This window comes from Balaenoptera physalus, assembly GCF_965194825.1.
Source record: "Balaenoptera physalus genome assembly, chromosome: 15".
Classification (NCBI taxonomy): Eukaryota; Metazoa; Chordata; class Mammalia; order Artiodactyla; family Balaenopteridae; genus Balaenoptera; species Balaenoptera physalus.
In genome coordinates, this window is record NC_138894.1 from 73,811,177 (window position 1) to 73,836,732 (window position 25,556).

Here is a 25,556-nt window from a genome sequence, read left to right on the forward strand (position 1 = left end):
TTAAAATCCTAGGCTGGGCACTTTATCTCCCCTTCCATTAGGAAAGCTGCTATTTTGTTCCTTCTCAGATTCTCTCTTATTTCTCACTTAGAACCCTAAATGGAAAAATAAGGAAAGAGGCACATTGATAACAAGTCTTTAGGTAAACACAGAACTGAAGTAAGGGAGAGGTGGAGCCTAAAGAGTAGTCAGGCCATTAAGGTCACCATTAATCTGTAACTTATTAAATACAAATTAGGAACAAATGATTTGGAGCAAAGAAAGAGTTTCATAAATGGACACCAGGCAAGTTTCCAGAAACATGAAAAATCTACCTTATATATCTCAACATAATATGTTCTATGGCTCACCTTCTCTTTACAACAATCACATCAAAGATGAATCCTATACTGTCTCTGCATGACTAACACTGACCTGAGTACACCACAAATAGGTAAAATCCAGGGTATCAAAAAGCCAACACTCCCAATCTGATGAAATTAATTTACCAACAAATGGAGAAATCAATTTCTACTTGGTCTAGATAATGAAAACCAAATGGACAGAGCTACACTAGCATTAAGATCCAATGAAGAAGACAGTAAATGACTCTGAAAGCCAAAAGAAAGCCAAAAGTCATAAATTCTTAAGCACAGGAGTGAGCAGCGGATTCTCTAAACTTTAAAGAATAGATGTTTTAGATGTTTTACAGAAAGTAAACTAGGAAGGTAAGACTGCATCATTCTGTCTGTCAAATAAGTCTCTGAAATAAGTATCTTACGGGGACTTCCTTGGTGGTCCAGTAGTAAAGAACCCGCCTGTCAATGCAGGGGATGCGGGTTCGATCCCTGGTCAGGGAACTAAGATTTCACATGCCGTAGGGCAACTAAGTCCACGCGCCACAGCTACTGAGCTCGTGCCTCAGCTAGAGCCCGCGTGCTGCAAACTACAGAGCCCACATGCTCTGGAACCCACGCGCCACAACTACAGAGCCCACGCACCCTGGAGCCTGTGAGCCACAACTTGAAAGGAGAAAACTCACACACGACAACTAGAGAGAAGCCCGCACACTGCAACAAGATCCCTCATGCCACAACTAAGACCTGACACAGCCAAAAATAAATAAATAAATAATAAATAAATCTTTAAAGAAACAAAGCGAAAGTATCTTATGAACCAAAAATTGTTAATGGACTGAAATATTTAGGTCCAAATTAGTAAACTACCACTTTCTGAATGAAATGAATATGAACCCACACACTTAAGTGTAGCAATGAAAACATAATGTATCCAAAAGTAATCTGAGCTAGCTTGAAATAGACAACCAATAGACAACCTGTCGACCTATAAACAATTAAAAATTACCTTCACCTATTCACTATTATTTTATACAAGCTGGTCCTGGTTCCACCACTTACTGTATGAGTTTGAACAAATTATTTAACCTCTCTGGGTCTCAGTCTCTACACTCGTAAAACAGAATTAAAGATGGTACCTACCTCATGATTATCGTGAGGATTAAAAGACATAAGGTAAATTGTTCTGAGCAGCTTCAGAAACAGAGTAAGTGTTCAACAAAGGTTAGTTACTATTGTTTTCTCCAAACTGATGCAGACAAAAGTTACTTGAAGTCACATCCATGCCTTAACACTACCTTTGAAACCTTCACAACCCTCAGGACAGTGCTAAACACTGTGGATGCTCAGTATTCAGAAACTGAAAACTAGTAACTCATGAAATCTAGAACCTTGAAGCTGAAGGAGATTTTAGAAGTCATCTGGAACAATTTCACTTAATTCAACAATAAGATTCGTGGGAGATTATAAAATCTTTGCTTAAACACTTCCTAGAACAGAAACTTGCCTTCTCAACAAGACATATAAAAACAGTTCTAATTACTAGAATGTTCCCTCTGAAGATTTCATTGTACTGATTACTGCCTCTCATAACTTCTTATCTGAAAGGCTGAATTCACTAGAGGGCATCACAATATTAGGAAAAGTCATCTGTCATGAAAAGGAAAGAATCGCTCAACATTTATTCTGGCTAAGAGAGAAATACTACACCCAACTGTATAAAACATGTATGTTCATTTAAAAATTATTCTGTTTAAACATACTTTAAAATGTTCAGAAGGAATTAAAAGGAAGTTAATTATAAAATCATAATTTACACATCCTTGTATAGGTATATGGTAAGTAATTCAGATTATTATAAATCACAGGCTCTTTCCAACCCCACAATAAGGGCTCCCAAAATTTTTAAGCAATTTCAATATTTATATGTTTATAAGAGAAAAGCATACAAAACCAGCATGATTTATTATTGCTCCTTGCAGCCATACTCCAAGTTACCTCCAGCTTTCCAGAAAAAGACCCAGTGCCTGAGAGAAAATTAGCAACTTCTATAAAAAAGTTCAAACCTGGATCTGTATATAACTAATTATTTAAATGATCCAAAACCAAATTATTTTTTTAACATCTTTATTGGAGTATAATTGCTTTACAATGGTGTGTTAGTTTCTGCTGTATAACAAAGTGAATCAGCTATACATATACATATATCCCCATATCTCCTCCCTCTTGCGTCTCCCCTCCTGTTCTCCCTATCTCACCCCTCTAGGTGGTCACAAAGCACCGAGCTGATCTCCCTGTGCTATGCAGCTGCTTCCCACTACAAAACCAAATTATTTTAATATGTCCACATTAATTAACAGAGTGATGGTACCACTGTAAAGGTTTACCAGGCTCCAAGAGGATCCAGAAGAACAGTCCTGGAATATCCTCTAACTCCCACTCACGTAGAGGAAAAAAACATGGAAAACTAGGCACTGTTTATAGCACACCCTTCCACCTCATCATACTCCACCGCTATGTGAAATTTTACAAATCTATAAACTGTAGGTAACTGAGAGACATGCAGAGTCATCGTGTCAGGAAGAGGGTTCATCCGACTTCGCTCACTGCTCATCAGCTCCCCCTCCCCCACAGACCGCTTTTGTCTCCGTTTGCAATCCATTTCAACATTCCTTTACTCCATACAAATTTGTGGGACTTTTTTTCACTTTCCTTTGAACCAGTTATATACCATTTGCCTGGTTCTCTCATTGATTATGAATTAAATAAAATCCTTAACACATTTATTTTTATATTTCTGTAAGTCATTATATTATCGTTTAATGCACTAGTCAACTCTCTTACCATTGATAAGACACCATTCAGTACTTAGACGTTGTTCAGCACTTAGATTATCAACACAAAACGACACTCCAACAGTGAGTATGAACAGACTGGAAAGGTCCACCTCCCCATATATATTAATAACAGAACTTTGGCTTCTGAAAAATCAATCCTGGTGAATTGTGTTGGCATGAATGAAGTCATGAGCACCGGATGAAGCAAGAAAATCAGGTTTCAGAACCGCAAAGCCCATATTCAGACTGTGGATAACGGTGAAGCCAAGGAATAGCAGCCACAACAAGCTGTTGCCACTCATCTCCACCATCCATTCAGTGACCCCCTTTAAGAAGTCCAAACGACTAAGGATAATGGCCAATTCAATGGCAGAATTCATGGCAGAAGATGAAAAAATAAGTTTGGTAGTCTGTTCTATAAAAGGTTCTCAAATTTTGCCATCCCTTTGCATGTATCCATGTTCACCTCCCATCCATAAAAGTAGGTATATTTTTATCTCATTTTAGAAGAAATCAATATAGAAGTCTTTGTTCAGCTTCATAAATTATCAAGAGTATAATCATGGAGAATTATAAGGAGAAGTAAAGGATGAGAAACATACTGATAACAGAGTCAAAGAAGATGTTCCAGATGCAAGAGACCCACATCAGGAGAACTAGGTAGCTTCTAAGCTTCTTCTCCATCTACCCACTCTCCTTATCCCAAAGACACTAACTAAAATAAAAAGGATCATAATAGACTTCAATTCCTTTTACTAGTAAAAGGCACACTGTGATGGCTAATTTTATATGTCAAATTGACTGGCCATGGAGTACCCAGATTAAACATTATTTCTGGATGTGTCTGTGAGGGTGTTTCAGGATAAGATTAGCATTTGAACTGAATATTATGTAATGTATACTAAATATGTTATATATTAAACATATAGATACATATATATATGAATGTATTAAAAAGAAACATATATAAATTTTAAATAAACTTAAATTTTTAATATTTAAGGTAGAGGTATGTATAAATATCTCTATCTCCTACTGGTTCTCTTTCTCTGGAGAACGCTGACTCATACACACATACACACACACACACACACACATCCTGCCCTTGTTCAGGACTGTCTCAGAAATAAACAAACATATGTATACATACATATAACAAATTAGCAATCAGAAATATCTATTCCAGGAAAACTATTTTCCAAGAGAAAACATCTGCTCTCCATTGACTGGTGAGGCCACAGATATACTGTACACAAATTTCAACTATATTCAGAGACAACAAATCATTACACTATTTTTTAAACTCCGGAGAGGATGGAGAGAAAGGCATAATTATGGTTTGTTTAATGCAAAAAGTTTTAGGCAACACACTGATCCACAGCTAATCTTTTCCTTACCACTGTGACTTAAAAGTCTCAATGCATTAGCTAAACATGGCACAAAAGATTCCGTTACAACATGGGGGGCAAGGTTGGGGGGAGGGAGGAATGCTGGCAAGACTCAAAGAAGCAAAGAAGCAAAATTATTCTAATAGGGCTCTTGGATATTTTTCCCAAAAATGTTTAGGAAAACTGAAAATAACTTAAATGAGTAGGAAAGGTAATCACCTCCTGTCTCTCTGCAATATATTTCTAAGACCTGGTCCATCAAAAATATTTTGCATATCTGCCACTAAAATAACTATAAGGAAGACAAGTAATAAGACAGTTTACCAAATGCAAGATTAGTGTGCATTCTCACTCTGGGGGCATTTCCATTTTTGTTAAGAAAATGAGTTTCCATTTTTCTGAGCAACTTCTGATGCAGCCATTGGTCCATGGTTCTTTCCTCCTCAGAAAAGGCCTCAGAAAAAGAAAGTTACTGATATTTATAAACATTTATTACAAACCAAGAAATTAACACATTAAAAAGCATTTTTAATTTTAAAAGGCTCAATCTGGGGAAAGTTTGTTTTCCTGCAAGCCAATATTAAAAAGTGAAGCCTTAGAAGTAGATGCAATTGTCAACTACAACAGTTCAGGGAGTAAAACCCTGTATTCAATAAGCTCTGAAGGTCCTGTGTCCTTTTCTCCCCTTTTCCATAAATGCTTTCTGTATATTCCTGACCACGTAAGGACCAAATTATTACCGTGCAAAAATTTCTTCTGTTCTCAATTTTGAGACAACTTCCCATAAACTGGCAAAAAATTTTAAATTAGCCTATTTAAAATTGAGCAATTTTAACTCCATTTAGAAAAATTTTAAAGATTTAAAAGAAAAATAAGGGCATTTAAAAAAAAAACCTACAGGGCTTCCCTGGTGGCGCAGTGGTTGGGAGTCTGCCTGCCAGTGCAGGGGACACGGGTTCGAGCCCTGGTTTGGGAGGATCCCACATGCCGCGGGGCGACTAGGCCCGTGAGCCACAATTGCTGAGCCTGCGCGTCTGGAGCCTGTGCTCCGCAACAAGAGGGGCCGCGATGGTGAGAGGCCCGCGCACCGCGATGAAGAGTGGCCCCCGCTTGCCGCAACTGGAGAGAGCCCTCGCACGGAAACGAAGACCCAACACAGCCAAAAATAAATAAATAAAATAAATAAATTAAAAAAAAAAAACAAAAAAAAAAACCTACAGCTAACATCATACTCAATGGTGAAAGAATGAAAGTTGTCCCCCTAAGATAAACTACAGATTTAATGCAATCTCTTTTGAAATTCCAATAGCCTGTTTTGCAGAAATGGAAAAGCTGATCCTCAGATTCATATGGAATTGCAAGGAGTCCCAAGTAGTCAAACAGTGATAAAAAAGAACAAAGTTGGAAGACTCACACTTCCCAACTTCAAAACTTACCACAAAGTTTACAGTAATCAAAACAGTATGGTACTGGCATAAGAAAAGACATGCAGATCAATGGAATAAAAGTGAGAGTCCAGAAATATACCCATACATCTATGGCCAACTGATTTTTGACAAGGGTGCCAAGACCATTCAATGGGGAAAGAACAGTCTGAAACAAATGGTACTAGAACAGCTGGATATCCATATGCAAAAGAATGAACTGACCTCTGTATTATACCACAGACAAAAATTAACTCAAAAAGGATCAATGACCTAAATGTAAGAGCTGAAACTATAAAACTCTTAGAAGAAAACATATGGGTAAATCTTCACAACCTTAGATTTGGCAATGGATTCTTAGATATGACACTAAAACCACAACAAAAGACAAAAAACAAAATGAGTTGGACTAGATCAAAATTTAAAACTTCTGTACATCAAAGAACACTATCAAGAAAGTGAAAAAACAACCCACATAATGGGAGAAAACTTCTGCAAATCAAGGGTCTATTATCCAGAATATTAAAGAACTCTTACAACTCAACAACAAAATAACAACTTTTTTAAGTGAGCAAAGGACTTAAACAGACATTTCTCCAAAGAAGATATACAGACAGTCAATAAGCACGTGAAAAAATGCTCAATGTCATTATCGTTAGGGAAACACAAATCAATGCCACAATGAGATACCACTACATACCCAAGAAGAATGGCTATAATTTTAAAAATGGAAAATAACAAGTATTGGTGAAGATGCAGAAAATCTGGAAGCCTCATACACTGCTGATGAGAATGTAATATGGTGCAGCTGATGTGGGAAAACAGGTTGGCAATTCCTCAAAGAGTTAAACATAGATTTACTTTATTATCCAGCATTTTCACTCCTAGGTATATACCCAGAAGAACTAGAGCTAGGTACTCAAATACTTGTTTACTAACGTTTATAACAGCACTATTTACCATAGCCAAAAGGTAGAAACTACCTAAATGCCCTTCAATGGATGAATGGGTAAACAAACTGTAGTATTATACCTACATACAAGGGAATATTACTCAGCCTTAAAAAGGAATGAAGAAAAAAAGGGGGGGGGCTTCCCTGGTGGCACAGTGGTTAAGAATCTGCCTGCCAATGCAGGGGACACGGGTTCGAGCCCTGGTCCGGGAAGATCCCACATGCCGCAGAGCAACTAAGCCCGTGAGCCACAACTACTGGGCCTGCGTGTCTAGAGTCCGTGAGCCACAACTACTGAGCCTGCGCATCTAGAGCTCGTGCTCTGCAACAAGAGAAGCCACGACAATGAGAAGCCAGCACACCGCAATGAAAAGTAGCCCCCGCTTGCCGCAACTAGAGAAAGCCCTCGCACAGAAACGAAGACCCAACACAGCCAAAAATAAATAAATAAATAAATAAATATTTTTAAAAAAGGAATGAAGTACTGATACATGCTACAACATGGATGAACCTTGATAACAGTATGCTAAGTAAAAGAAGCAAGACACAAAAGGTCACATATTTATATATATATTTATATACATATTTATATAAGATATCCAGAAAAGGTAACTCATAGAGACAGAAAGCTGATTGGTGGTTGCCAGGGACTGGGGAGAAAAAGGTAGTAACAGGGTTTTCTTTTGGGGTGATGAAATGTTTTGGAACTAGACAGAGGAAGTAGTGGCACAACAATGTGAATGTACTAAATGCCACTGATTTGTTCACTTTAAAATGGTTAATCTTATGATTTGTGAATTTCATCTCAATTTTTTTTAAATAGATAGAAACCAAATGTCATAGCCTAACTTTTTTTCAAGTATCCATAGTGGAAATTATTTACAAAAATCAGTTGTCTGTTAAGCCACAATGGCAATCTCAATTAATTTACAGGGCATATTTTCTGATTACAACACAACAAAACCAATAATTAATGAATTCAAAACAAAGAATCCTAATACTGTAAATTTTTAAACTCTTAAATAATGTTGCATTAATTTTTTAAAAATTAAAGGATAAACAAGACTTGCAGTTCTCAAATTTGGTGTGCACTCAGATTACGTGGGGAGCTTGTTTAAAATACAGAAGCTTAAGCCCTACACCCAGAGATTCTCATTTAATAGGTCAAGAGTGGAGTTAGAGCATCTATACTTTTAATAAGCCCTCCACCAAAGTTTAAAAACAGTAACAGAATATTAAGGAAAAAATTTAAAGATGTTGCATATCAAAAGCTATGGGGGCTTCCCTGGTGGCACAGTGGTTGAGAATCTGCCTGCCAATGCAGGGGACACGGGTTCGAGCCCTGGTCTGGGAAGATCCCACATGCCGCGGAGCAACTAGGCCCGTGAGCCACAATTACTGAGCCTGTGCGTCTGGAGCCTGTGCTCCGCAACAAGAGAGGCCGCGATAGTGAGAGGCCCGTGCACCGTGATGAAGAGTGGCCCCCGCTCGCCACAACTGGAGAAAGCCCTCGCACAGAAACGAAGACCCAACACAGCCAAAAATAATAAATTAAAAAAAAAAAAAAAAAAAGCTGACACAGCCACAGGTAAAATAAAAATAAAAACATAAAAATTAAAAAAAAAAAAAAAAGAAACAGCTATGGCAATGGTCATATAATACTGTGAAAATGTTACAGGCTCTGACAATCTGAAAATAATAATAATGCGGATAATGGCTTTAGGCTTTTATCTCTGTAAGCTATCATAAAAGCTGCTAATAAGGAACAAAGATAGACCTAAGTTTTCTCAAGAAAGCCCTCGCACAGAAACGAAGACCCAACACAGCCATAAATAAATAAATAAATAAATAAAATAAACCCAAAGTTTAAAAAAAAAAAAAGGAAGCTGAAATATTTTTAAAAAAAAAAAGCTATGGAATTCATACAAAGCTGTACTCATATACACTGTCTAAAATAATAATACTTAAGAGAACATAAACTAAGCAGCCAATTTAAGATTTTAAAATAAAGGTATTATTAATGAAAACAGGAAAACAGAAATATGAATGAAAATAAAACTACATGATTAGGAAACTAAAAAAGCAGAACTTTAAAATGAGTGTGGTTCGAGTCCTGAAAATTCTAACAAAACAAAAAATTCTCAAAGAGACAAACATAGAATTGGGAAAAGAGATTAATCATCTTCTTTAAAAAAAAAAAACATAAAAACATAAAACAAGGAAAATAAATTTTTCAGAAAACTCTGGAAATATAGATTTTCTAATAACTAAATCTACACATGGTTAGTTCATCAAAAATATAAGAAATTACTTGTCAATGAAAAAGTCATAAGTTCAATTATAGCATTAGTTATAATCTGCTACTTGGTTGAAAAAAAATTAGAACTTGTAAAGTGAGGAAAATTTTAACAAAATGCTATGAACTTGAAATTCTTTCCATTGCAGAAAAAAAAAATTGTATCAAACATTCAAACTGGTTAATAAGTACCCAGTAGCTATCACACAGCTTCACTAGTAAGAGAAACAGACTTTATTCTCTGCAATCCAAAAGCAAATCTGAAAAGAACTTCATGATATAAATGATTCTAAATTATTCTACTTTTCAGGTTTAAAAAAAAACACAGTCAAAATACATCACCATCAACTTTACAAATACCACTGAGGTTAAATTTTCTTTTTTATTTTACAGTCACTTTGTAGCCTATTTAACTTTAACCTCTGTTACTCAATCATGGGAACAAATAAATGACGGTCATTAACAAAGAGAAGCCAAGAGCCAAGTGTTATTACCAATAATTAATATAAGGGTAAATAAAATGTTCTTAGTTTAATAAAGGGGAGAGAGCTAATGCTCTCCTCTCCTTAGGTGACATATTTCCCCCCCTATGGCTGCTATAACAGATTACTTGGTGGCTTAGAACACCGTAATAAATTTATTCTTTCACAGTTCTAGAAGCAAAAAGTCTGAAATCAGTATTAGTAGGCCAATAGTGAAATCAAGGTGTCAAGCCACACTCCCTTCAGAGGCTTTAGGGGAGAATCCATTCTTTGCCTCCTCCAGCTTCTGATGGTGCCAGAATTCCTTGACTTGTGGCCACATCACTCTAATCTCTGCCTCCATGGTGGGTCACCTTGCCTCCTCCTCTTCTCTGTGTGTACCATCTCCTCTGTCTCCCTCTTAAAAGGGTATATTTGATTGCATTTAGGATACAACCAGATAATCCAGGGTAACTGCCCCAGCTCAAGACCTCCAATTTAATCACATCTGCAAAGACCCTTTTGCCCATATTTGGTTACCAGAGATCAGGACTTGGATCTCTTTTGGAAAGCTATTTTCAGCCTACCACAGTGTGTCTCCTTAAAAACATAAACCAAACCCTTTAGTCAGAAATTAGGTAATCTTAGTCTCCAGATTTCACAATGCAAAGTCACAGGTCTTCTGACTCTCATAACAATAAACACATACCTCTGAAATTAACTCAGGAATCTATCACCGGATGTACAGGAGACTATCACAGGGGACATCCATTTGTCTCTCAAAAATATAAAAGAAACATTAAATCTCTACTTTACTGTAAAGATGAATGAAATTCTACTCAAATTTTGTAGTCTCTCCTGAACTATCTACATGCATGTTATCTCACATGCATACCCAATATATCGAGTTTTTTCTCCCTTCTACATTGGTAAAGAGGGGTCTTTTTGTTGGCAGGATTTTCTTATTTCCCCAACAAACTTTATAGAATTGGGTAATAATAGACTAAGTTTTTAAATGAATTTGAAATGGACTACTTTCCAAAAGCAGCAAAATTTACTTTTATTGTCTAAATTTTTCCAACACATAATTTCAAGGCCCACCAGTCCTTGAACTCCTTCAGAATCAAGCAGTTTTCATTCCATAAAATCAAAATTCCAAATGAATTAAAGAGTTATATGTAAAATATGAAAGCATTAAGAATTAGAATAAAATATAGCAATAGAAAAAATGAGCAAAGGAAACAGTCACATATGAAACACTAAAAAAACAAAGAAATCAAATTAAAGCAATGTAATGTCATGTTTCCAACTACTACCCTTCCATATTTGACAAGGATAATATTGGGTTGGCCAAAAAGTTCGTTCGGGTTATTCTGTAACATCTTATGGAAAAACCCGAACGAAGTTTTTGGCCATCCCAATACCTAGCAAAAGTGAGGGTATGGGGACACAGGGACTCTTAAACATACTATTACTGAGAATATAAACTGATAGAGACCTTTTAAAAAGCAATTCAGCATAGCTGGCAAGATTTAAAAGGCAAATAGATTTTTACCCAATAATTCTTCTTCTAATCATCTATCCTACAAAAATACTCATCAAAGTGACAAAAAAAATTTATGTATAAAAATGCCCACTGGCTAGGGGGCTTCCCTGGTGGCGCAGTGGTTGAGAATCTGCCTGCTAATGCAGGGGACACGGGTTCGAGCCCTGGTCTGGGAGGATCCCACATGCCATGGAGCAACTGGGCCCGTGAACCACAACTGCTGAGCCTGCGCGTCTGGAGCCTGTGCTCTGCAACAAGAAAGGCCGCGATAGTGAGAGGCCCGCGCACCGCGATGAAGAGTGGCCCCCACTTGCCGCAGCTAGAGAAAGCCCTAGCACAGAAACGAAGACCCAACATAGAAATCAATCAATCAATCAATCAATCTTTAAAAAAAAAAAATGCCCACTGGCCAAAGCAATCTTGAGAAAGAAAAACAGAACTGGAGGAATCAGGTGCCCTGACTTCAGACTATACTACAAAGCTACAGTAATCAAAACAGTATGGTACTGGCACAAAAACAGAAATATAGATCAACAGAACAGAATAGAAAGCCCAGAAATAAACTCAAAAAATTACAGTCAATTAATCTACAACAAAGGAAGCAAGACTATACAATGGGGAAGAGACAGTCTCTTCAATAAGTGATGCTCATATAAGAACAGTTCCTTTCTTTAAATTGTAGTTTCATTGATGAGATAAAATGATATCTGTTAGCATTTTTTTTAAGTACTGTGAATAAATCACTTCGGAGCAATTAAAAAAAAAAAAAAATAAGTGATGCTCAGAAAACTGGATAGCTACATGTAAAAGAAGGAAATTACATTTTCTCACACCATATACAAAAATAAACTCAAAATGGATTAAAAAACTAAACGTTAAGACTGGAAACCATAAAATGCCTAGAAGAAAACATAGGCAGAACACTCTCTGACCTAAATCATAGCAACATTTTTTTGGATCTGTCTCCTCAGGCAAAGGAAACAAAAGCAAAAATAAACAAAAGGGACCTAATTAAACTTAAAACCTTTTGCACAAAGAAAACCACCAACAAAACAAAAAGACAACCTACTGAATGGCAGAAAATATTTGCAGGTGATAAGACTGATAAGGGGTTAATATCCAAATATATAAACAGCTCATAAAACTCAATATCAAAAAACAAACAACCCGATTAAAAAATGGGCAGAAGACCTAAACAGACATTTTCCCAAAGACATACAGATGGCCAACAAGCACCTGAAAAGGTACTCAACATGGTTAATCATCAGAGAAATGCAAGTCAAAACCACAATGAGATATCACGTCACACCTGTCAGAATGACTATCATCAAAAAGAACACAAATAACAAATGTTGGCAAGGATGCAGAGAAAACGGAAACATAGTACACTGCTAGTGGGAATGCAAACTGGTGCAGCCACTATAGAAAACAGTATGGAGGTTCCTCAAAAAACGAAAAGTAGAAATACAATACAATCCAGAAATTGCACTCCTGGGTATCTACCCAAGAAAAAAAAACCAAAACCACTAATTTGAATAGATATATGCACCCCTATGTTTACTGCAGTATTATACACAATAGCTAAGATATAGAAGCAATCTAAGTGTCCATCAACAGATGAATGGATAAGGAAGATGTGGTGTGTACTATATATATATATATATATAAAATAATATATAATGGAGTATTGCTCAGCCCTAAAAAAGAATGAAATTTTGCCATTTGCAACAACATGGATGGACCTGGAGAGTATTATGCTTAGTGAAATAAGTCAGAGAAAGATAAATACTGTATGTTATCACTTACATGTGGAATCTAAAAAGTGAAACGAATGAATATAACAAAACAAACTTACAGATGTAGAGAACACACTACTGATTACCAATGGGGAGAGGGAAGGGAGGTGGGGCAAGATAGGGGTAGGGGATTAAGAGATATAAATTACTGTGTATAAAATAAATAAGCTACAAGGATATATTGTACAGCACAGGGAATAGAGCCAATATTTTATAATAACTTCCTAACTTCCTTCCTTCCTCCCTCCCTCCCGCCTATCTACTTCCTTCCCTCCCTTCCTTTCTTTCTTCATTTATTTTTGGCCACGCTGCACGGCATGTAGGATCTTAGTTCCCTGACCAGGGATCGAACCCGTGCCCCCTGCAGTGGAAGCGCAGAGTCTTGACCACTGGACCACCAGGGAAGTCCCTATAGCAACTTTAAATGGCATATAATCTATAAAAGTATTGAATCACTATGTTGTACATCTGAAACTAATACTGTAAACCAATGATATTTCAATTAAATAAATAAATAAAAATTTACATGCTCACTGAAGTTCTACTTGTATGTGAAAATTAGAAATAGTATAAATGCCCATCAATAGAGAAATAGCTAAATGATGGTATATGTCTACAATGGAATTCAATGTAGCCGGTGAAAAATGAAATACAACAATATAAGCTGTCATTTAGAAAGCTAGCCACGATGCATTAAGTGAAAAAAGCACTTAAAATAAAATAAGTAAATTATTCTGTTTTTACTAAAGGGAAAAAAAATAACAAACATATATATTGTAATAGGTTTACATATTAATAGAAGCTATATTTTCCAAAAAATCTTATGACATGGGAAAATCCTTATAAAATTAACTGAAAAGAGTAGAACTACAAAATTGTATATGCAACTATATAAACAAAAGCAGTGCAATATTAATAAACAAGGGTGACTGATTACCTGAGTAACATGATTTTGATCTGTTCTTTATACATTTTTTATTTTCCAAAATGCATGTTATTTACAAAATCACAATAAAAATTAAAGTTTTGTTTCGTTTTTATTTTTTTTAATTCATTGATGTAATGTTCTTTTTTTTTTTTTTTTAATATTTATTTACTTATTTGGCTGCGCCAGGTCTTAGTTGCGGCACTCCGGATCTTCGTTGCGGCATGCGGGCTCTTAGTTGAGGCACGCAGGATCTAGTTCCCTGACCAGGGATCGAACCCAGGCCCCCTGCATTGGGAGTGCAGAGTCTTAACCACTGGACCACCAGGAAAGTCCCTTGTTTTGTTTTTAAATGGGAGCCCAGATGACCAAAAAACTGTTATACTTTAGCGAGTCAGGAATGATTCAAACCCTACAGAATACAGGAGACTGAGTATAAAATGACATAGTGAGTTCAGGTACAAAAGAAGACCTTTAAAAATACATATTTACCAAAACTTGCCCAATATAAAGAATGCTATCTCCTTCAGACTGATTACTTGAAATACTATATTTATTCTGATGTTGCATTACTAAAAGTAATGTTAACCAACATGATCACCCAAACTTATCACCTAGGTAGGTCCTAAAATAGTTTTGGGGTCATTTCAAACAACTCTAGTTTCAAAGAACAGAGACCGAGCACAAATTCAGTTAGTTAAAACATTATGCTGCAGCTTTTGAAGACATGTTTTGAGACAGGGAATAGACCCTGGCCTTCGGAAAAGGTTCCCTCCACATAAACTATTCACTGCCATCAACACCACCTTTCCATACATGTCCAACAACCTCCTCCATTCCTTTCACTCATGAGCTTCCTCACTACTAGGGTCCTCTCCCCAGATGTGACAATTATCAAAACCCTACCATCTTGGTAAGACCAAGCTCCAAATACATCTGCTCCATGAAGCTGCTGCTTTTTTGAACTCCAAAAACATTTCAATATCTATACTGCTCATTGATCAGCATGTGCTATTTTTATACCGACAGTCTTTTAATATATTCTGACTTCCCAATTATAGTTTATAAGGAACTGGAAGATATGTCTTCCATCTCCAGTGCAGTTCACTGGAGATACACATTGAGTGGTGGCCCATCCAAGAAACACAATAGGTGTTTGTTTGCTTTGCTTCTATATAAAGATTGGGACAGTATTATTATTAGTTTGGGCTTGACGTACTGTGGTGAGCCTTGAATGGCTGCCTAAGAAGTGTGCGTTTTATCCTGCAATAATCTAGAGTTGAAAGTTCTTAAGCTCCAAAATGATGTGATAAAAGCGTGTTCTAGCAAAAGTACTCCTTAGTCCACAGTTGCCAGATTTGGGGGAGACAGTAACATCTAAAGCAAGGAAGGAAGTCGGCTGAGCATAAAGGGTTAAAAGTCAGAAAGCACTGGGTTCTCTAACACCTCCAGCTCTTGGCAAGTTATATGACTTCTTAAAAGCTTCCTTTTCTTTATCTATAAAACAAGGATGAGAAAACCAGAACCTACCTAGCTGTAGTAAGTATTACAGAAAATCACAATGACAGTAAGTGCTACAGTGGGATTCAAGCACATCACAGTTCAAGCTGTCAAAAGGATAATTCAAACAAACAAAAAGATAACACTGTGTCTCCCATGCAAATATAAAATGAACACCTGTCTATGATTTTATGTAACTCATTAATTAATTATGGACTAAATAAGATGTTTCATCTGGTTCAAAAGTGAATCCAAAGAACACAAACATACAGGCAATCAGGAATGGTGAAATGCATTTGCTTAATAGATCCAAAACCTGCTTCCCCTACAAAAGACGAAAAGAAATCAACAGTACCTCCAACCAACAAAATTCATTTGCATGTCTAAGGACAAGAGTAATTTGCACTGCTGTGAGTTATTCACAACTCACAACATTATAAAATAAATCAAAAAATAATAAAAGCTGTAGATCCCATAGATTAGATCTCCAGGAAACGTGCTTTAGACCACCTAGTTTCCAATGAAGACACCCCATGATCCTTTTTGTACATTTCAAGACTTTCACAAATTTTCCTTACATAGTTCTTAACCACCATGCACATTGCCTTTTTCTTCTTTTAGAAAAAAATCCACAGCTTCAAGATCTCTGACAACCATTAGAAAAACTGAGTTAGTCCCCTCCATAAAACTAATCTTTCACTACAATAAACTGTTTTCTTCACATACTAAACCAGAAATTTAGAATTATTATGCATTTATATATAAATGCAGAAATAAATTAATTCATTGGATTGTCAAGCTTCTTAAGAGACCTAAAACTAACGAGGGTTTGGTTTTACTGTACAATGACAAGGAGACTTACTCTCTGGAGGAAAAAAGACATAGTTAAATTGTCACTTCCAAGTAACTGACCCAAAATTAACTTAAGTGTCTAACTGGCCAATATACGCATCTTAATTTCCACCCTATGTTTTCTTCCATAAAAAAAATCAATCCCAGTCCAACTACCACTCCAGTAAAATCAAGTAGATGTCCTGCTCCTACTGCTCCAGCTAAGTGCAACTAAAAACCCTGGACATCATATATGAAACAAACAAAAGACTCTGAAGGTGGGACTTCCCCGGCGGTCCAGCAGCTAAGGCTCCGCACTCCCAATGTACGGGGCCTGGGTTCGATTCCTGGTCAGGGAACTAGATCCCACATGCATGTCACAACAAAGAGTTCACACGCCGCAACTAAAGATTCCACATGCCGCAACTGAAGAACCCGCCTGCCGCAACGAAGATCAAAGATCCCGCGTGCCACAACTAAGACCCGAGCAGCCAAATAAATAATTTAAAAAAAAAAAAAAAAAGACTCTGAGCATGGAGAGAAGGCACACTAGCTAGGGAGGCACCTTGGGACCCGTCGAACAACATGGTAGTGAGTTCTCTGGGTTTTCCTTTTGCCTCATATGTATCGCGTGGACACAGAGCTGAAGCAGCGAGTAACCCAGAAACGCCAATGGGGGCTGACAAAGAAGTTCCTGCTCTTTCAGAAAACCAAGAAAAGAGCAGCGGAGCAAAACAGAAGACTTGCGGACAATAACCACGGGCACTCCAGCCAAAACCACAGAAAAAACTGTGGCTCATCCCCACCCACGACAAGATAAGCCAAGTAGGGAGCCTGAACTTTCCCTCTCACCAGGCTGTCCTGTTGTACCTCAACATTACAGGTTACCCCCCCTTACTCCCTCCCCTTACCCCCCACCCTCACTCCTGCAGGGATGATATCAAAGGCAGAACTTTCTTCCCTTGCCAGGTAGGTGTAAGACTCCCCCTTGCCCTGCCTCAGTGTCTATGAAGACCACCTGGAGAGCCTGGACTTCTACTGCCATGACAGTAACGAGGCTCCCCTTCTCATCTCCACCAGGATGGTATGAGGCAAGGCCCAGTAGAGAGTCAGGACTTTCTCTGCCCTCCAGGGCTAAGAAGGCCATCCCCTCCCAGTGGTGTCAGTACAGGCCATGTGGAGAACAGCAAGGAGGCACAGTAGTATCAGTGAAGGCCTAGAGAGGAGCTGAAACTTCCACCTCTGCCCAGCAGCAGTGAGGAGCCCTGCTTCGTGTGTCAATGGACCGATTCCTCGAAAGCACACAACTCACCCAAAATGAAACAGATAATTTGAATAGCCCTGTGACTATTAAGGAAATTAAACTCGTAATTTAAAACCTCATGAAAAAGAAATCTCCTGGCTAAGATTGTTTCATGAGAGAATTCTACCAAATGTTTAAAGAAAAATGAACACAATCTCTTCTGGAAAACACAAGAATAAGGAGCATTTCCTAATTTACTTTATGAAGCTAGTACTTCCCTGATGCAAAAACCAGGAAAAGACAGTACAAAAGAAAAAAACTATAGACCAATACATGAATGTAGGCACAAAAATCCTTAGTTGAATATTCAAGAATCAATGTAACCCACAATATTAACAAACTGATAAAATACATATTCACACGATCATACCAACCTATATAGAAAAAATTATCTGATAAAAAGCAATCCTGTTCATGAGTAAAACTCTCAGGGGAAAAAAAAGGGAATACAGGGGAACTTCCTCAATTAGATAACAAGCAACTATAAAAAAAACATACAGCAAACATCATTACACCTAATGCTAGAAGAAAAAATGAACAATGCATTGCCCCTATTATTGAGAACAACAATGTCCACTCTCACCACTCTTACACAACACAGTACTGAAAATTCTAGTCAATATAAGAAGGCAAGAAAAGGAAATAAAAGCCATTCAGAAAGAAGAAATAAACCTGTCCCTATTTGCAAATGACATGATGGTTTCCACAGACAATCCCAAGAAATCTATCCAAAAACCTCCTCCTAATATGTGAGTTCAGTAAGGGTGCAGATACAAGATAAATACACCAAAGAAAAAAAGCAACTGCAAACTGCATTGCAATGGAAAAGACAACCTACGCAATAGAAGAAAACTTCTGCAAATCATATATATGATAAGGGGCTTATAACAAGAATATATACAGAACTTCTATAACTCAGTAGTAAAAAGGTAAATAACCCAATTAAAAAATGGACAATGGATCTGAATAGACATTTCTCCAAAGAAAATATAGTAATGCCTGATAACCACATGAAAAGATGCTTGACATCATCTGCCATCAAGGAAATGCAAATCAAAACCACAATATCACCTCACACTCAGGAGAATGTTTTATTATAACTTCTCTAGAATGGCTACAATCAAAAAGATAATAACAAGTATTGGGGGAAGATGGAGAAATATGGGAACCCCCATATGCTGCGATGAGATTGTAAAATGGTACAGCCTGGAATAGTCTGATGGTTCCTCAAAAAATTATACCATATTACCCAGAAATTCAACTCCTAGTTATATACCAAAAAAAAAAAAAAAATTACAACATACATCTGCACAAAAAACTTGTACATGAATGTCCATCAACTGATGAGTAGATAAATAAAATGTGGCATATCCACACAATGGAGTATTATTCGGCCATAAAAAGGAATTAAGTACTGTTACATGCTACAACAGGGATAAACATTTAAAACATTATGCTATGAATGAAAGAAAGAAGCCAGTCACAAAACACCACATATTATATGATTCTACTTAAAGGAAATGTCCAGAACAGGCAGAAAGTAGATTGGTACTTGCCTAAGTCAAAGGTGGGAGGATGAAGGGACATGAGGTGTCACTGTTAATGGATACAGGGTTTCTTTTTGAGGTGATAAAAATGTTCTAAAATTAATTGTGGTAATGGTTGTACAACTCAATGAATATAGTATTGAAAATCACTGACTACCAGATCCACAGCTGACTTCTTTCTTGAAACTGACAAGCTGATTCTAAAATTCATAAAGACTTACAAGAGACCCAGAATAGACAACCCAATTTTGAAAAAGAAGAACAAAGTAGGAGGACTCATACTTCCTGTTTTCAAAACTTACCACAGGGCTTCCCTGGTGGCGCAGTGGTTGAGAATCTGCCTGCCAATGCAGGGGACATGGGTTCGATCCCTGGCCTGGGAAGATCCCACATGCCACGGAGCAACTAAGCCCGTGCGCCACAACTACTGAGCCTGCACTCTAGAGCCTGTGACTCTCCATTGACTAATAACATTGAACACCTTTCTATATGCGTACTGGCCATACAGAGATCCTCTTTTAGAAAGTGCCAATTCAAAGCTTTTGTGCATTTTTAAATTAAATTGTCTTTTTCTTATTAATTTTACACAATACACATACATTCTGGATGTGAGTCCTTGGTCAGAGAGATGAATTGAGAATTTCTTCTTCCAGTCTGTATTTTGCCCTTCATTCTCTTCATGGTGTCTTTAGGTGGAGAGAAATTCTCAATTTTAACGAAGTCAAACTTATCAATCATTGTTACAGTCATTGCTTTAAGTCTTTTTTAAGAAATCTGTGCCTACTCTACTCAGTAGTTCTTTGATTTGTGCTTATGGGTTGAATGGTTCTCGACCTTGCTCTGAATTCATGAATTCCTGCATGTTTGTAAGGTTTACAATTTCACCTTGCAGTCGATTTGAAATGCATTCATGTTATGTTGTTGGTGATAGACAACTTTAGTGTTATAAATGTTTGAGCAGAAATCAGTTTTACAACTAGAGGATTCATCTGTGACTACTTCCATATTATAATGACTTCTATACAAATACATTAAAAACATAATGTTAAAAAAGTGAGAAAAACCCTCTAACACCTGTTATTCTAACATTTTACCCCAAACATACCTTAGATGATTCTTCCCACTCCCTTTGAGGGGCTTTCCTCCAATGGGCCACTTTATACTAGACCCTACAGACTTTGATGATATAATTAAGTGTTCTGTAGTCTCAGAAATCAGAAGCCTAGAGGCTTCTGTTAAGCCAGGTTCTATTACACCTTATTTGACCCAACAACCTCAGAGGGTTTACAAGTCTCCAGAAAACCAGTAACAAAGAACTCCTTGCTCCATCCTTTTTCCTAAATTAATTAGCAGAATCTCCTTTCTCCAACCATAGTTACCAAAAAACCAAAACGAACAAATATAACAGCTTAGTCTTCTCTTTACTAGCTCAGCAGGTGCTCCCCTCCCCCAGCCAGTTATTCTTCACACCCAGCCAATCTTCCATTCTGCCTTCCAAATGTGTGGTGGACTCTGAACTTTGCTGTCACAGTTAATGCCCTGCTTCACTCCCTCACCATCTCTGGTCTGGAGTATGGGAACTGCCCTTGACTGGTCTCTTCCTTACATTTTGTCTTTGACCCTGTCACCAACAAAGTCCCCTCTCCAGAACATAAAGTTGATCATGTTACTCATCTGATTAAGATCCTTCTATAGGTCCCACTGCCCACAGGATAAAGTCACTCTCTTAGTTGAGAATTCACAATCTGGCCCTAACCTTTCCTGGCTTCTTTCTTAGCAACTCCTGCAAAATTCTGGCCTGACACCTGGGCACCCATGCCCTCTTACTCATCCTAATTTTGCACTGCTTCCTCCTTTGGCTAGAAGTCCCTTCTCCCTTTATCCTGCAATCAGCTCCTTCCTTTCTTGCACAGGACGACCCCAGCAGAAGCAACTGTTCCCTAGTATGTGTTCCTGCAGCTCTCTGTACCCACCACAACTATACTTGAGTCCTTATCACCTGCATTAGTGAATCACTTATTTGATTTTCTCACTCAGGATCAGGAATTAATCTTTACATCCCAAGGACTTGGCAGGGCAATTCCATGAAGGTTCAATGAAAGAATGAATGTCCCAGACACTTTTATTCATGTCACCTTCTTTCTATAAATAGACACTAGAAAAATTAGTACAAATATGTCAAAACAATGAACCTAACACAAGTTGTCTCTTAAAAGTCACCCAGCAAAGTATTCTTTTAAAGAGTTTAATAAAAAACTAAAACCTTCCTTAATTATAGATTTGTGCTTCCTGTTAGAAATTAGTAACAACTCTTTGCTTTAAAATACTTTTAGGGACTTCCCTGGTGGCACAGTGGTTAAGAATCCGCCTGCCAATGCAGGGGACACGGGTTCGCTCCCTGGTCCGGGAAGATCCCACACGCCGAGGAGCAACTAAGCCCGTGAGCCACAACTACTGAGCCTGCACTCTAGAGCCTGCATGCCACAACTACTGAAGGCCCTGCGCCTAGAGCCTGTGCTCCGCAACGAGAGAAGCCACCACAATGAGAAGCCCACACACTGCAACGTAGAGTAGCCCCCCCTCACCACAACTAGAGAAAGCCCACGTGCAGCAACAGACCCAACGCAGCCAAAAATAAATAAATTAAATAAATTAATTTTAAAAAAATACTTTTAAAAATAATGGGCGTCAAAGGTGGGATGAATATACCACTTAACCAAAGTAACTGTAGTCATCACCATATAAATCACTACTGGATGCCAAGGGAATGAATCACAGTTATTATTTATACAACTAAAAGACCACAAACAAAATAACTTCATTGAAAGTCTGTTCATATATATCACCTTTACACATAACACATCTGCATGATACAGGAAAATGGTATGCATGGTGGTTAAGAACATAGTCTGGCATCATAATGCTAGTCTTGCAATTTGGGGAAAATAACTTAAAACTTCAATGTGCCTCAGCTTCCTCAAGTGTAAAACAAAGATGATAAACAATGTTGCTGGGTGAGTGAGCCCTTATAAGGCTCTTGGAACAGTGCCTGAGGAGTAAATGCATAGTAATAAATGTCAACTGTCAACACAGTGCTTTTAACTTTTTTAAGCCCTTTTACATATACTTTTTTTTTTTTCACAACAGCACAGTGAGATTGCTTGGAGAAATCACTTTGTCCATTTCAGAGATAAAGTACTGATAAAGAGAGATCATATGATTTCCCTAAGATATTTTAAGTGGCAGAGCAAGAACTAGAAACTACACCTAACCCCAGCCCCAGACTAAACTGACTAAATCTCCACAGATGCAGCGTGGAAGAAAGATTCTTTTGGGTTTTCCCCATTGTTTACCCTTGGTTGTCAGCAACAGCCAGACTAAGCACCTGGTGGGAAGAAATGGACCACCATTTGCTCAAATTAAAAGGTAAGAGAAGCCTCATTTTCACAGTGCCTGATGCATAGCAGGCAGTCCAAAGACAACTACTGATAACAAACAAAAAGTGCCACTGTGCTTTCTCAATAACAGAACAAGGCACTCCACAAAATTAAGATTGCTACCAAAAACAAAAGTCACTTAATTCACCTATCTGTCACATCAAAGTACAATGTAGCAATAGGAACTTAAAAAAAAAAGGAAAAAAAAATTTAAATGAATCTTTTTCTTTTACTCTCAAAAACGTAACAGTTTTGCAAAAAGGGCTTTCATCAAGACAGTTTTTTGAAAACTAACCCAACTAGTTGTATTTCATGACAGGTCTTTGCTCAAATAAGGGACCTACATGAATGGACAAAATTTCATTACTGTTAACACCTTCACCTATACTTATCTTCATTACATTCCTGGGCTTCAACTGAATGTCAATCCTCAGTCTTAACATGCAGCCAAGTGCACATGGAATAGAGTTAATGAACCTCGAAGGCAGAGGCAATGCTCCCGGGGAACCCACCGGAACCAAGGAAATACAAGGAAGCAAAACGTCTCTCCAACAGCTAAGCGCCCGAACTTTTTATTTCTTCTCTTCAAATGGACAACTAGGAGCTCAGATTCACCTTGACGATCGGACTTGACATCAGCCCCTGGCTAGGGCCTACCTTTCCTTTCGTGGCACTGCCACTCTGGCACCTACAGGCAGGCGCCTGGAGGATACACAAATAAGCCAGATCCAGCCCTTTCCCTCCACAGCTCATGTCCAAGCCTCGCGCGTGGCGGCCACTTGGGACCTTTGGCACATCTTATTTAACAGTGGCAGGAGCCTGGACTGTGTTCGCAGCGGTGCAGCTCCCGGACCCGCCCCGGTCTGGAGCAGGAAGGTCTTGGTGCTCTTCTGTAAACACCTATCAGATACCTGGCCCTCCTCCTCCCGCGGCCACGCCGCCCCGGCCCAAGCCGCCCAGCGGCCCCCGACGCCTCCGCTTGCCTCCGGGAGTCGCTTCCCCGCGCCTCCTCTCACCTGAGCCGGCGGCGCCGCCACCCGCGTGGTGACCCCAATTCCCCGTCAAGTAACCATTACAGGGGGCCGCAGCCCAGGGAGGCCCGCGGCTCGGGTGGACGAGCCCATGGGGCTGCTCCCCCTCCGCCGACCCAGGATCCCCCGGCCGCCGCCGCCATTTTTCCCGTGCCGTAAACCCCACCTGACGGTTCCAGCCTCTCACCTGTGACCAGCAGAGGACCACGCGCGACGCCGTGGGGAGCGCGTGGGCGAACTGGGGAATCCCTGGGGGTCACAACCTCCGTGCAGAACCCGCCGCTAATTCATCCCGAAGCGGGAGGCTTCGGGCCAGTCGCCCTTGTAATGCGTCCCGGCAGGCTCCATCCTGATTGGCTGCGAGCGCCTTGAGGCAGCGGCGTCCCCGGCTGCGTGAGAAGCCTGGGTCCCCGGAGCCCCGCCCCTGCTCCCCCGCCTGGGGCTCCCCGGGTGCGCGACACTGAGGTCTCCCTTAAAGTGACCACGCTCATTTCCGGCCCGCCTCCAGGAGAGGAGGGACCCACAGAGCGAGGGGGTGTCGGGGCGAGTAGCAATAAGAAATGGGGAATGCCGGAGAGCATTGTCCCAGGGAACCTAATGGTCCCTCTAACCCCTGGAGTTTCAAAGTGACAATAGAAATCTGGGGAGTTTAATTTACAAACTGTGGACTGACAAGAAATGCACAACCTAAAAATTGAGAATTATGTTTTACTGGACGAACATACTGAGGACTTAAGCCTAAAAGGCAGCCTCTCAGATCGCTCTGAGGGACTATGCTGAAGAGGTAAGGAAGGAGCCAGGATATTTAGGAGCTTTTGCAACAAAAACCAGGTAGTCGGAACTTTAAAAGGTTACTGTTCATTAAAAACCAGACATCTCAAGTTAATGAAGTTAGCACTTTTCTACCTATGGGAAGATGCAAGAGTCTGGGCTCATCAAAATCATTCCTTTGAAATGCACCTTAACTGTCTAGGGCCAGTATCCTGTTTTTTTTCCATCCTGAACTCCCTCAGGGTGCACAGTGCGGGGGAGGGGCGGCAACTGTGTTGGCTGATGGCTTGATGGCCACAACATCCTTTGTTTATTGAAATGGCTGGTGATATTCTTTGTCCACAAAGCCTAACCTACAGGGGCAAATCAGTAGTAGAACCAGTTCTAGAACTCAGGTTCCGGACGCGCAGCCCCAAGCTCTCCCTAGCATGCAGCTTCCCCAGTCCTAGGGAAACTTTCCCTCCTCTGAGCATCCGCAGTACTTTCATGATAACCCTCATAAAAGGCGTTCAGCACTTTCTACTGTGGGACGTCTGTCCCCTAACCTACTAAACTCTAAAGCTCCATAATGGTGGGGCTGTGATTAAACCTTTTTTCATTTCCTGCACGATGCCTTCCTCCTGCGAGTCTTCAACAAAGATTCACTGAATTAAAATCCTAAAAAAAATAAACATAGCCACCCATCACACACTTAGCCACTTTACGTATGTTTATGTGTTTTATTCATTTATTCAGCAAGGCACAGAAGGGGATGAATTTTTTTTCAAAGTACAAGATTCCTGTCCTCATATATTTGTAGTGTAACAATAATGAACATCTAGGTTTGGGATGCATAGCTTCAGTAGAGCTAAATTATATTCCATGGGCATTCCCTGGTGGTCCAGTGTTTAGGACTTGGCACTCTCACTGCCTGGGCCTGGGTTCAATCCCTGGTCAGGGAACGAAGGTCCTGAAAGCCATGCATCGCAGCCAAAAAAAAAAAAAATATATATATATATATATATATATATATATATATATATATATATATATATTCCAGAGCTTTCTGTGAATCAAGAGTTCCCTTGTTCTTTTTCTAAATCAGCTTCACAGACTCTCCAATTTTGTTCAGAAATATTGAAATATTTTAAGATATGCTGAAATTGTGTTAGAAAATGAAGATAAACAACAGAAGGA

General features: G+C 38.9%; 1 protein-coding gene across 5 annotated transcripts in view; it reads right to left on the minus strand.

The window, feature by feature from the left end:
• Positions 1–25,556, minus strand: part of LCLAT1 (lysocardiolipin acyltransferase 1) — a 261,860-nt gene that overhangs the window by 175,631 nt on the left and 60,673 nt on the right. The window contains exon 1 of one of the 5 annotated variants that reach the window (XM_082426160.1): positions 23,797–24,041. The exons of 2 other annotated variants lie outside the window; for them this stretch is intronic. The gene's annotated coding sequence lies outside the window, so the exon portion shown is untranslated. Of the gene's footprint in view, positions 1–23,796; positions 24,042–25,556 lie in introns of those variants that run through there. 2 more of the 5 variants (XM_082426158.1, XM_082426161.1) reach the window with 2 other exon arrangements.